We start from the raw sequence: 14090 nt of genomic DNA, 5'->3' as shown, positions 1-14090 counted from the left end.
ACCTATTTGTCTGGACCCTTTTTTTGGAGATGCCAGGGACTGAACCTGGGACTTTCTGCTTCCCAAGCAGATGCTCTACCACTGAGCCACCGTCCCTCCCCTCAAACTAAAGTAAACCACTCTCCTTAGGGTAGAGAAAAGTGGGGTATAAAAACCAATTCTTCTCCTCCTCTAGGAGAATTATTCTAAAAGTAGATGCTTAATAGACTCATCAGCCATTCCTGGTAATAGAAAAAGACAAATTTTCTGGAAGCCTTCCAAGCAGAACTGCACAAGTTTGCCAAACTCTCTCCTCTCATTTTTGTCTGCTAATAACCTTGACTTTTATCCTTCTTTCTCAAGGTGCTGAAGTAGAACAGAACTGACATACTGTTTGGAGAAACTCTATTGACAAGAGTTGTCCCTCCAGTTGCCCAGTTGTCTGAGGTGTCCCCAGAAATATCTAGGTTAGGTCATGTGTAACTGATATGTACATTTTTCTTGCTGATCATCAGTGTTGACCTGAATTTGCTATGCCTTATGCTAATCTAAAATTTTGGTCTTGAATTGCACAATGTGCATAATACACGCCACAGACATTGATTCAGATTCAGTTTCCCCCAAAGAAAAGAATCACTTTGTTCCTTTGCAAAAAAGACATATTTTTTGTATGCCAGTATTCAGCAGAATGAAGGATCTGTTAGATTATTAAATCACATTCCAGCAAATTCTGCATTAAATACAAAAGTGTATTTTTCTTGAATTATGCTCCCAGCAAAAACTCCAGGCACATTGACGGTTTCAGCTTAACCATGGCAATAAACAATTTCACTGACAAAATTTGATGAAGTGCAATAAACTAATAATTCCATTTGATCAGAAGCAAATGGTTACAAAGTCTTTCACTGTGAAATTAATCAGGTCATGAATGGAACACTTCTACAAGCAACAAATGTGCAGCAGAAGTCAATAAAATTGTTACAAAACCAGAAAGGATCGCAAAATGAATGTTTTTCTTATGTTCATTATGCTCGTTTAGCAAAATCCTTTGAAGGTGTCTATTGATTAACAGGAAAAATGACATATTTCTGCAATATCTCTTCCATACTTTTTGTTGGGGGGCCTTTTAAGCTGAATTCTCCATCTGTGGCTTCACTGAACAAAACAAAAACTTTGACTAACCCATAATAGTTCGGTGCTTATTTTTAAAAGCTGCCTATATTCAATACATTGTTAATGCAATCCCTAATTAACTGAGAAAATAGGTCAACAAGCTGTTAAATATTTAAACAACTATCACATTTCATTTAAAAAGTTTGCTATGATGGCTTAGCAGTTTATGAATAAATTACAAATTCTCATGTCCTCTGCACTATTTCTCTTTCTGTTTAATAATACTGGATTAATTACAGTTTAGGGTGCAGGGTGATTTCTGCCCCCCCCCCCCAGTTTATTCCCATCTTGAGAACAAAGGTGAAATATGCAAACCAAAGTTTATCTAGCTAAATGGAAATCATTGGGGAGCCTCTCTGAATTAATCTGGGGGCAGTTGAGTTTAGTGAAGAGGGAGCAAGATGGCAAAGAAGGTTTGAGGAAGTGGCCAGAATTATTTCCAATTTTTTGCACAGTGAGTATGATATCCCACCTCACAGTATCCTCTTCTCTTATTCTGTGAACTAAACACAAATCTTGTGATCCAAAAGAGACAGGGCCAGGGTGTTGTAGGCTGTGGTTAGAAGGTTGGATTGGGGACGTGGCGTTGGCGCCAAAGGAGATGGACGCCTAATTTAGTGCTCTGCTTCCTCAGCCCCCTTAAACCAAATAAATAAGCAATCTGAACTTTTAAATACCTATCTCTGACATGGGAAGTAAGAAGGCAAACAAGTCAGGGCCAGCTTTAAAGGATTCTAAATATATTCCTGATCTTTATGCCCGAGCTTCTGAGGGTTTTGTCAGTGAGGAGAGTGAAGAAGAAAGCAACAACATGGTGACAGAACAAGCCCTGGTAAGCCCGCAGCCCCCCCATCGCAAGATGAGATTTTTACCTCACTGTTTAATAAAATGGAACAGAAGCTGATGGCCAACATGTTAGCTCTTATTATGCCACTTTCAGAGCAACTGACTGAATTAAAAATATCGATACAAACTGTTACACAAAAAGCAGACTCAGCATATGAAATAAGCACTAACTTACAAAATGGCTACCAGGCTCTTAAGTCAGAAAATGAACTTTTACAGTCCAGAGTCTTAGCCTTGGAAGCCTCTTCACGTAAAACTCACCTTAAATTCCGGGGCTTTGATGAGTCTTTGGCCCCAGTCTCGGAACTCTCTACATTTCTAACATGGTGGCTTACTCATGAGTTAAAATTGAAGGTGGGGGTGGCTCCTTTAATAGCTGCCTACAGACTGGGCTCTGCCCACAATAATAAAAGATATGGTCCAAGGGGCATTCTGGCTGTGATACCCGACTCTCACATGAGAAAATCAATCCTTGATGCTGCCAGATCCTGGGGTTCTTTGTCATTTAAAGGCTCTGCTATAGCTATCTTCCCAGATCTCCCTCCTGACATTCTTAGTAAACGAAGAGATTTGAAACCCATTGCAGAGGCTCTGCGACATGCACACATTCCTTAACGCTAGAAGGATCTAGTCAAAATACAAGTAGTCCACAAGGAACACACATATAATGCTGATGACTGGGAATCTGGGAGACTCCTTCTTCAGAATCTCCAAGTGCCAATGCCTGCTGATTTTGGAAAGTCAGCCTCTAAGTGTAAACGGAAACAGCCACCTTTTCCAGTGATAGATAAAAAAGTCTCGATTATTCAACTTTAAACTGCTGCTTTTGTGATATTACAATAGCATTAAGTGCCTCTGTATGATTATAATGCTTGACGTTCAGGTTGCTTGTTATTGATATTTATAATAAATATATGGGTTTGGGGGGAGAAGGGGGAGGACTATTATTATTGCTCCTAGTTTTTACTTGCTTTGAAAAGTCTTTGAACATAAATTCCTTAGCTTTTGTGTGTGTATAGGTGGGTGGGTGTGGGTATACGTTTGAGTTTTACTCAATTGGTGGGAGGGAATATATATATTTTAAAAAAATTAAATAAAATGCATAATTCTAGATAGTACGTTTTAATAATAATATTTAAATATATAACAATAATTAATTCTGCATTTTGTATACTTATTTTTTTTCCAGTGTTGTGAATTTTATTTAAGGTTGTACATATTAGTTCAGTGTTGTGAGTTTTATTTAAGGTTGTAGATAGTGGTTCCAGAACTTCTTAATACTCTTCACAGTTTTTAAGATTTTATCTCTTTGTCTGAAAAGCCATTTCTGTACATTAAACATTTATATACTCTTTATATAAAAACTTAAATATTTAAATTATTCATTAATGTTTATTAATAATCTAGATATCAATTGTATAACATTGATTCATAAAACTGCTTAGAAAATTATAGTGATTAATTCTTAGAATTTGATAATTATTATTTATTAAAATCAATTTTTATTGGGTCACTAATTTACAGTTTGTGAATTAATTCTTATACTGAATTCTGTGAGCTCTTCACATATTTACTAGTAAATAGAGTTGACCTTTTTTTAAAAAAAATTCATTGTAATAGCAAGTTAGATAGAACTACTGTATTTACATTAATATTTCATGTGCTTATAGAGTATATCTAAACTAAGGTTTAACTTGCTGTCTGACTCACCCCATATCATCTTTTAGATGTTTGGAGGCATTTACACTCATCAGAAAAAAGTTATACCTACTACTCGCTGAGACATGGTGTATACACTCAGATTGACTACATCATCACTTCAAAAACTTTGGCTTGTAAAATAGTGGAAGCTGATATTGGTAACATAATGTGGTCTGATCATACATGGGTATCTTGTATGATGCCTACAGAGAATGATTCTCCTCAGGCAAGGTCATTTTCTCTTGATAAATCACTACTTTACTCAACATACTATACAAATGAATTGGAATTAAATGTCAAACAATATCTCTCGGAAAATGCTAAAGAAGATACTACATTGGCTTTACGTTGGGATACACTTAAGGTGGTTCTACGTGGAAAATCTGTCTCATTGTCATCTCACCTTAAAAGACAAAAGCAAACAGTGGTCACAGATCTTAAAGACAAAATCAAACTCCTGGAAGATCTTCATAAAAGTAGGGGAAGTAAAAAGATGTATAGAGAATTATTGAATACCTGAAACTTTTAGAATCAATTGAATGCTCTAAAATTAGTAAGAATTTGCTTTATATAATACAGAAAACATGGAGTCACTCTCCCAAATCCCTAAGACTCTTATCATGGAGAGTGAAGGAAAAGCGAGCTTCTAGAATGATTACTTCACTTCGAGATGCCAATGGCAAGATTCGCACTAAGTCACAAGAAATTGCAAAGGCCTTTGTTGATTATTATTGCATGCTCTATACTTCTAAAAATCCTACTTCTTCAGATATAGATGAATATCTTAAAAAGGTGCCTCATCTACCAAAACTCTCTGAAGAACATTGTATGGACTTAAATAGGCCAGTTGGCTCACAGGAAATTCTATGTACAATTAAAACGCTGAAGAATAATAAAACAGCAGGGCCTGATGGTTTCCCCTTGGAATTCTATAAGAAATTTGCCTTACTCCTGGCTGCTCCATTAGCAGATGCTTGCAATGAAATACTGACATCAGGAAGAATGCCAACATCATGGAATGAAGCATTGATAGTGGTGATACCTAAACCAAGTAACAACTCCTGCTTTCTATCCTATTTCCCTCCTAAATCAGGACTATAAAATTTTTACTTCCCTCATAGCCAAACGATTATCTACCTTCATTACTCACTATGTTAAGCCTGATCAAACTGATTTTATGCCTGGGAGAGACCTCGCTTCCAACATATTTAAGACCATAAATCTCATCTTGCACTCGGGAGGGCCCAGAAACATTGTTACTTTCATTAAATATTGAGAAAGCGTTTGATTCATTGGAAAATATGAACTTTGGGGATAATTTTGTACGTATGCAAATCCTTCTGCATATGTCAGAGTGAATGGAACATTATCTAACAAATTTATTCTACAAAGAGGTGCACGTCAGGGATGTCCGTTGTCATCTATTCTCTTTGCAATAGCATTAGAACCATTAGCAAATGTGATCTGAAATAACAACATACACGGAGTTCCCCTGCAAAATCATAAATTTAAAGTTAGTATGTTTGGTGATGACATGCTTTTGTACATCACAGAACCAGAAACAATTTTACTGCATCTTCAAGAAGTTCTTGCAGAATTTAGCTCTATTGCAGATTTGACAGTGAACACTTCAAAGTCTGCAATTTTACCTCTTACCTTATCAGATGATAGAATAAACTTTATAAAAACCCTTTTTGCTTATAAATGGTCAAAATCGTCACTGCTGTACCTAGGGATTCAACTCTCCTCATCCAGTAATTTGCTGAAGATTAATTTTTTGAAGAAAATTCAAGATATCCAGTCGGATCTTAGAAAATGGAACAAATTATCCTTCAATTGGCATGATCACTTCTATTTAATAAAATCTTTTGTAGTACCAACGCTCCTTTTTTTCCCCGAACTCTTCCAATTTATATACCAAACAAACTTTTGACTGCCTGGCAAAGCATACTTAATCAGTTTTTATGGAAGCACAAAAGACCACTCATTGCTTTCAATATCTTAAGACTACGCACCTCTCAAGGAGATCTAAAGTATCCTGACATCACTTTGTATTACAGAACTGCATTGCTGACAACAGTGGTTAAGTTGCTCAGGAATGTGGAGTATGCTGACAGGACAAAGACCATTCTTGAGCTCCCTCACATTATGAACATTCAGGAAGCTTTTTGGAAGAAACCATTATCTTGTCCACAAGCAATATGTAATAACTTAATACTGTCAACTTTATTTAAATCTTGGGACTCTCTCAAAGGCAAGTTATTACCAAACATATCCAGATTTTCTTCCTTTTAGAACAAGATTGGTTCCTTCTGGGTTGTGACCCACATATCCTCTCAGTCTGGAGGAAAGCTAAAATCACTCGTCTAGTAGACGTATCTTCAAAACAAGGCCTTATTCCTAAGCTACTTCTGGAACGAAAATTACAAGCAGAAGTTCCCTGGTTTTTCTATCTTCAACTTCGGCACATGACTACTCAATTTAAACTAAATGCAGTATTGCAATCTCCACAGATTTTGAACAGCTGCTAGATAGTAAGGAAACAAATTATCGTGGTCTTACATAGCAAATATATGCAATACTTCTAAAAAGTTCATGATCTAAACTCTTACCTTATCAAATGTCTTGGAATAAATATTGTAATAATGTTATAACAGAGGACCACTGGCCTGCTATCTGGCATTCTATGCTTGTCAGTTCATCTTCACGACACATGAAGCTTCAAAACTTTAAGTTGTTAACCCACTGGTATCTTAGTCCCAAACAACTGGCTAAATTTTCAGCATCCAATTCCTCTTTATGTTGAAAAGGGTGTGGAGACACTGAATTTTTGCACATTGTTGGTGGCAATGTCCATTTATTGTGGCTTTGTGGAACACAGTTCTTGAACACATTGATAAATGACTGGTTATATAATCCCATTTCAGCCTCTGATACTTTTTCTCCAATATTGGCAAGATACAACAGTTCCTACAATCAGATGCTCGTTAATTGATAGCTTATTAATGGCAGCAAAAATATCAATAGCTTCTCTCTGCTTCCAATAGCTTCCAACACAACACCTTCAATCTCATTATGGTTCACAAAAATATGGGAGCAATTAATTATGGAAAAAATCACAGATCAAATAATCCAATCGACATTTATCCTAAATCTACTCAATTTATAGACAAATTCTTTCACTCTGAATTTTGAATAGGATTTGTTATTAATTTTATTTATATCTGACTTACTTTTAAATTATTTTTATGTTATTCTTAGTTCACTTTCTTTCTTATTTCATATTTCATATTTCTTATCATCATCATTATCATCAGATATGAGGTGCAGTCAGACAATACCTCAGAATCAGTTTTTGAAAAATATTTTGTAGTCTTACTCTTGATGATATTGTTATATTGAATTTTCTAGCTGGATTGTACAGGATTTATCGTGCTCATATGCTCAGTAATTTCTGTTGGAGGTTGTTAAAATGCTTCTTCATATATTTATTCTGTATTGTCAAAATAGTTTTAAAATCTTTGAAAAGTTAAAAAAAAGAAGGTTGGATTTGGGCCAAGAAGACCTGGCTTTGAATCCGTGATCTGGTGAAGTTCACTGATTTCTCTCTTTTTTGCTCCTTGTACATAATGAGATTCTTATGAAGGGAGCTCCACTCAAGTAGGCCACCCTGAGATCCTTAAAAGGAGACAAGGTAAGCCAAATGAAATTTGAAGGATTGGATCTGAAGTCCCCAGTTCATCCATAAACTCAGGGAATGAGGATAACATCTCACTCCATCTTATCCCGGGCTCTCCCCCCCCCCAACTAGAAAGAGCATAAAAGTGATTTCATAGAGTTTTGAAAATGAAGACAGACTGGGAAATGTTTTGTATGGTTAAGATCTATATATCTGATAAATAATGAAACTAGACATTGAAAATCCAATTCCTTTCTGTTTCTTTTTTCCATGCAGCTGTCACACGGGCAGTAAGTGAAACTCAGCATGTGATCATGTAAGTAGGAATTGTCTTGGCTTGCAAGAACTCCCATTGCATCCTGTGAGTGAAAGAGAATGAACTGCACCCATTGACCCCAATGGCGTGAGGGCAAAGCCTGTGCTTCACCCCAGATGCTGGTGGCCCCAGCAGGGACAGGGTAGGAGCCACGTTTAGCCTTGCCTTCTGTTAGTTCACTTCTTTACATTTTTCCATAGAAGTGAATGGCTGTCATTCATCCTCCTAAGGAGAATCACTGTACTTGCAAACAATGTAGGATGGCGGAGAGCGCCTGTCCTTCAGTTTTGACGCTGGGTGGCCTGGCCTCCGTTGGCAAGGAATGCACAGGGTTGTTAGTGTGTATGTTGTGCGCAAAATGCAGAGCTGCATTGCATCATCAATGGAGTGCAACTAGCAAAGAAATAATTTTGCACAATGAGCCAAGTCTTACCTGGATTGTCTATAAGTAGCATTGTAACATTTAACGTCAAATGGTCTAGTTCCATAGATTTGGGGGCAAAATGGAGCTATGCTTAAAATTAGCCATAGTACTACCAATCATATATGGTGATTTCAAGCCACTCATTAACACGACTATATTCCCTCATTAAAGCACACATTACAGTTTTAGTGCCGCTTGAAATTGTCACCCTTATGATCTTTGCTACCATTAGTATTAATGGCTGATATAAACACGCTGGTTTATGTGGCCAAAGGCTTGACTGTGCATATTGAGTTTATTTTGACAAGGCATAATCCCAGTTTTGAAGCTGGCACATGCTGGAGAATGATGCTTGGATTATTCTTGGCAGTTACTAAATTGCAAGTAATTTCCACTTCGAATGAATGGTCCTCATAGGCATCAGACCTCAATGGAACAAGATTCAGAACTATTTTGTGAGAATCAATAACCTGCATTATCTGGCTATTCATCTTCAGTGTATCTCAGGTGGTTTGGCTGTATTCTGCTTAGTTTTCAGTGCTTATTGAAAAGGCTTGAAGAAATTGGGCATGCATAAGTATATATTGTCTGGTGAAGTCAGGTACAAACAGAAGGGCAACAGAAGTGATCTAAAGAATATCGGATGACACTTGGAAATACTTAGATCTGGCCACTGTTCTGGCCCCTTGCTGTCATGTGTCAGTTCTGTAATCCATGAGAGAAGCAGCAAAGGGGAAATATCCTGATGCAAGTGTTGTTTTGAAGCAGGAATGAGTGGAATGCTAAATACATGCATGCACATGTGTGTGTGCACAAATACACAGAGAGGACTAAGTTAACTAATTTCAGCATTATCCTCCCCCCCACCCCCACCCCCAGTCTTGCCTAACTTATTCTACTGCCTGTGATCTGGGAAGCTGGAGGCTTTCCTTGGAGAAAATTAAATGCTCCACACAGTGAGATCAAACATGGGAGGATGTAGAGTTTACTTCTCTTTACCTACCAGCTCTGTTTTTGTAAGATGTTTTTTGTTCATGCATCCACCCCCACCACCAGTTTACACCAGTTTGGTGTAGTGGTTAAGTGTGTGGACTCTTATCTGGGAGAACTGGGTTTGATTCCCCACTCTTCCACTTGCACCTGCTGGAATGGCCTTGGGTTAGCCATAGCCCTGGCAGAGGTTGTCCTTGAAAGGGCAGCTGCTGTAAGAGCTCTCTTAGCCCCACCCACCTCACAGGGTGTCTGTTGTGGGGGAGGAAGGTAAAGGAGATTGTGAGCCGCTCTGAGACTCTTCGGAGTGAAGGGCGGGATATAAATCCAATATCTTCTTCTTCTTCTACAGGGTGGGTGCATGAACAATCAGCTGTCCTAAGGCTGCTTTTCAATGAGGAGAGAGACTGGATCTTTCTCTTGTCTTCCTCTCACCCCAGTGAGTGTGTGTGTGTATGTTTTCTTTTTGTTTTCTTTTAGCAGCTGGAGGGGAGAAGCCCAATAGTCTCCACCCTGGAAAGCAGGCAGGCTCTCTATTTTGATGCAGGATGAATGGAGAAGAGCCAATTGGCCACTGATTTTTTGACTGGCCCCTCCCAGCAAGCAACAGTGGCTCTATCTGCTTCCCAGAGATAACAAGCAGGACCTTTGTCCCTTTCCCCGGAGGAACCTTGCTTAGACCAAAGGAGCTCCTTGTGCGAGGAGGTCAGCTCAGCATATTTCAGAGGTGTCAAACTCATTTGTTTTGAGGGCCAGATCTGACATAAATATCATTTTGTCAGGCCAGGCCATGTGTGCCATAAAGTGTAATGCCAGGTATGGAAGATATAAACTTTGTAAAAGATTCAGGCATGTATCTACAAAGTCACTCCTTCTCGTCACTATTTCTCCACTCACCCTCACCACCCAATGGGAACAAACTTCAAGACATGGTAGGGAAATGGCAAATGAGAGTGGAATGCAGCCACAGACACCATAGCTTCAAAATGAAGCAAATTTTTAATTTGGCTTATTTATACTGCTGAGGCACTCTGCTCAGATTCTGGAAAGCATTTTTTGGGGGGAAAATTGGGGCTCACTCACCCTAGTGGCCTTTGTGTCCCAGCCTGGCTTAAGCACTCAGGGTTTTGAACTCCTCCTTTTTAGATCACATTTTCAGTCTTGCCCCCGTCCCCAGCCTAACTGGAACCATACTGCTCAGCTGACCTCATGACCAGGTCACTTGATGTTTCCATAGGTGAATTATGTGACTGGTTTCTATAGAGGCACAAGATAGTTCTGCTAACCTCTTCCCTGATCCCCAGACCTTCACGATCCATCAGTCTGACACTTCTTGTGGTCATATTGCTAACTGCTCTATCCTAATTTGTCATCAGATTTGTTTGAGTTGCACAGAACAAACGTGCCATTCCACATTCCATCTTCCATTTGCATCCCCTCCATCTACTTTGTTAATGGCACTTTGTTATAATAATTACTTTACAGTAGTGCCTAACAACTCGAGCCAGAGAACAGGCTCCCAAGGTGGTGATCTACTAACAAGTAATGCAGTAGCGAGGAGAAGGACTCTCACTCATCAGGTTAAGGTCGAAGATCCCAGATGGCCCTTTTGACTTCTGGAGTCACGCTATTCATTACAGCTTGGCTGTTTCTAATGTCAGAGCATAATTGATTCTTTACAAACAGTTGCTATTTTACAGGGGAGTCAAAGATCAGAATCACTGTTTATTAATATGTGTTGACATGCATTAGGTATCGGTGCATAGGTGCGGAGGCCAGTCAATTGCCAGTGTGGAGCGACATGGAGACGTGACATGTTGGGGGCTGATTATGCAGACAGGAAGCTCTCAAAGGGGAATGAATATTTAACCCAGCTAAGTGAACGAGCGTCAAAAGCTTCCAACACTTAGGGAACAACCCAGTTGCCCTTCCCACCCTTCTCCTTCACACACCCTTCCTGTACATGCTGGCCCAAACATCTGCTGCCAATCCTCCCTCCCTGCCAAACAAGCAGAATGCAATTTTTGCTATAGTGGGACCTTAACTTGCTCTTACTTTGAAGTATCCTGATTGAACTTAAGGATGATGATCCAACATACTATTTGTTAAAAAGTATTTTTCATCATCAATCATCATCATCTTCCCTATAATATAATTCTCTAGACAAACTGGCCACAGTTCACCTACTCTCCCATTGGCTGAGTTGCCTGCCACACAATCTCAGTGGAGAGCACCCCCCACCCTCCAGCATCAGGACAGACAAGGATTGGGCCACTGCTTCACAGAGGACAAAGAAACACATATCTTGATTGGCTGAGAGAGGAAGGAGGATGGAAAGAGCCAGAGAAAGCCTTCCCTCAATTGGCTGAGGGCTCCTCCTTCTCCTCCTCAGAAAGGGAAACAGCCAGAGACTGGGGGGGAAGCGCATCCTGTGGCAGCAGACCAGATACACACAGAGAGAGAGAGGAGGGGAAGGAGGGAAAGCAAGAGAGAGAAAATGAAGTTCTGTGCTTAAGATCAACAACATTATCAGAGAGACAGTTTAAGGTATCACTAAAGGCCTTTGAGGGAGAACTCATTGAGGTCGGTCTGGACTAGGGATGCCAGTTCCAGGTTGGTGAGAAATTCCTGGAGATTTTGTGGTGGAGCTTAAGGAGGGTGGGGTTTGGGGAGGGAAGAGGCCTTGACTGAATATAATACCATAGAATCCACCCTCCAAAAGGGAGAGATCTGTTGTCTGGAGTTTGGTTGTGATACCAGGAGATCTTCAGGCTCCACCTGGAGGCTGGCTACCCTATGCTTGGCTGCTTGCTACTCTTCAGCAGCACCCCCCCCCCCCCCCCGATGACAGACAGCATAACATAGGAGTTAGTGCTTCAGAGCAGGGTCTGCCAGACCCAGGTTCTTGCTGTGGAAATTGACTAGGTGATTTCGGACAAGTCACAGACTTTCAGCCTAACCTACCTCACAAGGTTGTTGTGCAGATCAAAGGAGGGAGAGGAGACTGATGTAAGTTGCTTTGGTTCCCCTTCATACTGTGGAGAAAGACTGCGCTTTTCCTTGGTGGAGGCTGCAGGAAGGGGGACGAAGATGGAAAGCTGAAGTCAAAGGGGCAGATAAAGGGAAGGAGATAGGGCTGCAACCTCCAGTTGGGGAAATTCCTGGAGATTTAAGGGATGGAGCCTGGAGAGGGTGGGGTTTGAGGAGGGATGGGACTTCAGCATGGTACAATGCCATAGACTCCAATCTACAAACCAGCCATTCCCTCCTGGGGAACCATTGTTGCCAATCTCTAGGTGAGGACTGGGGATCACTCAGAATTACAGCTGCTCTTCAGATGGCAGAGATCAGTTCCCCTGGAGAAAACAGCTGCTTTGCAGGGTGGACTCGGTGTCATTATACCTTGCTGTGGTCACTTCCCTCCTGCTTTGGTCCAGCCTAACCTACTTCACAGGGTTGTTGTGCAGCTCAAAAGGGAGAGAGGAGAATGATGTAAGGTGCTTTGGTTCACACGGTGGAGAAATACTGTACTTTTCCTAAGTACAGGCTGCAGGGAGGGAGAAGAGATGAAAAGCTGAAGTTAGATCTGTTCCCCTAAAGAAAATGGCTGCCTTGGTTGGGTGGACACTCACCCAGAGCCTCTTTCTAGAGTCCATTGTATTTTCTTCACAAAAGGCCTTATTCCTAGTTGTTAATAATTACTAGAAAAATTAAGCAGAGCCTTAAAGACACATGACACAGAATTACACTGGGAAAATAGATTTCTAGCCCCAAGGAAATTACCATCTAAAACAAACCCTCTAAGGACAATCCATTTGTGCATTTGATAAATACATGTAGAACACAGGTGGGCATAAGGACCCTAGTCTCACCCTTTGCTTCCACATGATTGCCAGCTTGTGACCAAAGCATCTACATGTGGAAGATGTCTGCATACATAGGTCTCCATTCAGGAAACAGAATCCTCTTTCATGGGAAGGAAGAACACAAGCCTAAACATCCTCTGTGTGCACATCTGCACCATTTTCATGAGCTGACAGTTGCATGGAGGCAGGGGCCAGGACACTGGTGTCTGCTCCTGCTCTACATACATAGGTGGAATATGTGAATGGATCATCTGAAAATGGCTATAGATGAGGAGGAAACTGAGGGTCTAGCTAAATGAGACAGAGCCCCTGGATTTGCCCCAGGGGTGTGCTGCCACTTTGTAGAGGGATTTGCCACAAGGCAGTTTCTTTTAACAGTGCTGCAGGAGCCTGATTCTGGTTGGTACCACTGTGGTGCAGGGGGAAAGGGGGGTACTGCCTTCCCCCAATTACAACCCTCCAATTGCCAGCACAAATTGATCAGTCTATGGCTGTGGTCACACTACAGACTTGGTGCAATCTGGTCGCACCTCTAATTACATCATTTTATTTATTTAAATTGTGATCAGACATCCCACCCTGAACTGGATTTACCACACACTTTTATTTTATTTATTTTATTTGATTTATATCCCGCCCTCCCTGCCGAAGCAGGCTCAGGGCGACTCACAGCATAAAATCCCAACAAACAATTAAAATTAATAAGTATTAAAATTACACATTCAACAATAAAACAAGATATTCAATAGTTAAACCAATTAAGAACAGAATATTAGTTTGGTGCTATTTCAGTGGCGACGGCCTTCTTCCACTTCCCTAAAATACAGGCGCCGTGTCAGTTAAATGCCAGCCGGAAGAGGACGGTCTTGCAGGCCCTGTGGAACTGCACGAGGTTCCGCAAGGCCCTTACTTTCTCTGGCAGTTGATTCCACCAGCAGGGGGCTGCAATTGAGAAGGCCCTGTCTCTGGTTGATTTTAATTTGGCCTCTTTCGGCCCGGGGATTACTAATAGATTTTGTGATCCCGATCTGAGTACCCTCAGGGGAACATGTGGGGAGAGACGGTCCCTAAAGTAGGCAGGTCCTAGGCCATATAGGGCTTTAAAGGTGATAACCA

This window comes from Heteronotia binoei, chromosome 9 (genome assembly GCF_032191835.1).
Source record: "Heteronotia binoei isolate CCM8104 ecotype False Entrance Well chromosome 9, APGP_CSIRO_Hbin_v1, whole genome shotgun sequence".
In the NCBI taxonomy this organism is placed as follows: Eukaryota; Metazoa; Chordata; class Lepidosauria; order Squamata; family Gekkonidae; genus Heteronotia; species Heteronotia binoei.
The sequence above is the reverse complement of the archived record's forward strand: the minus strand, read 5'-3'. Positions refer to the sequence as shown.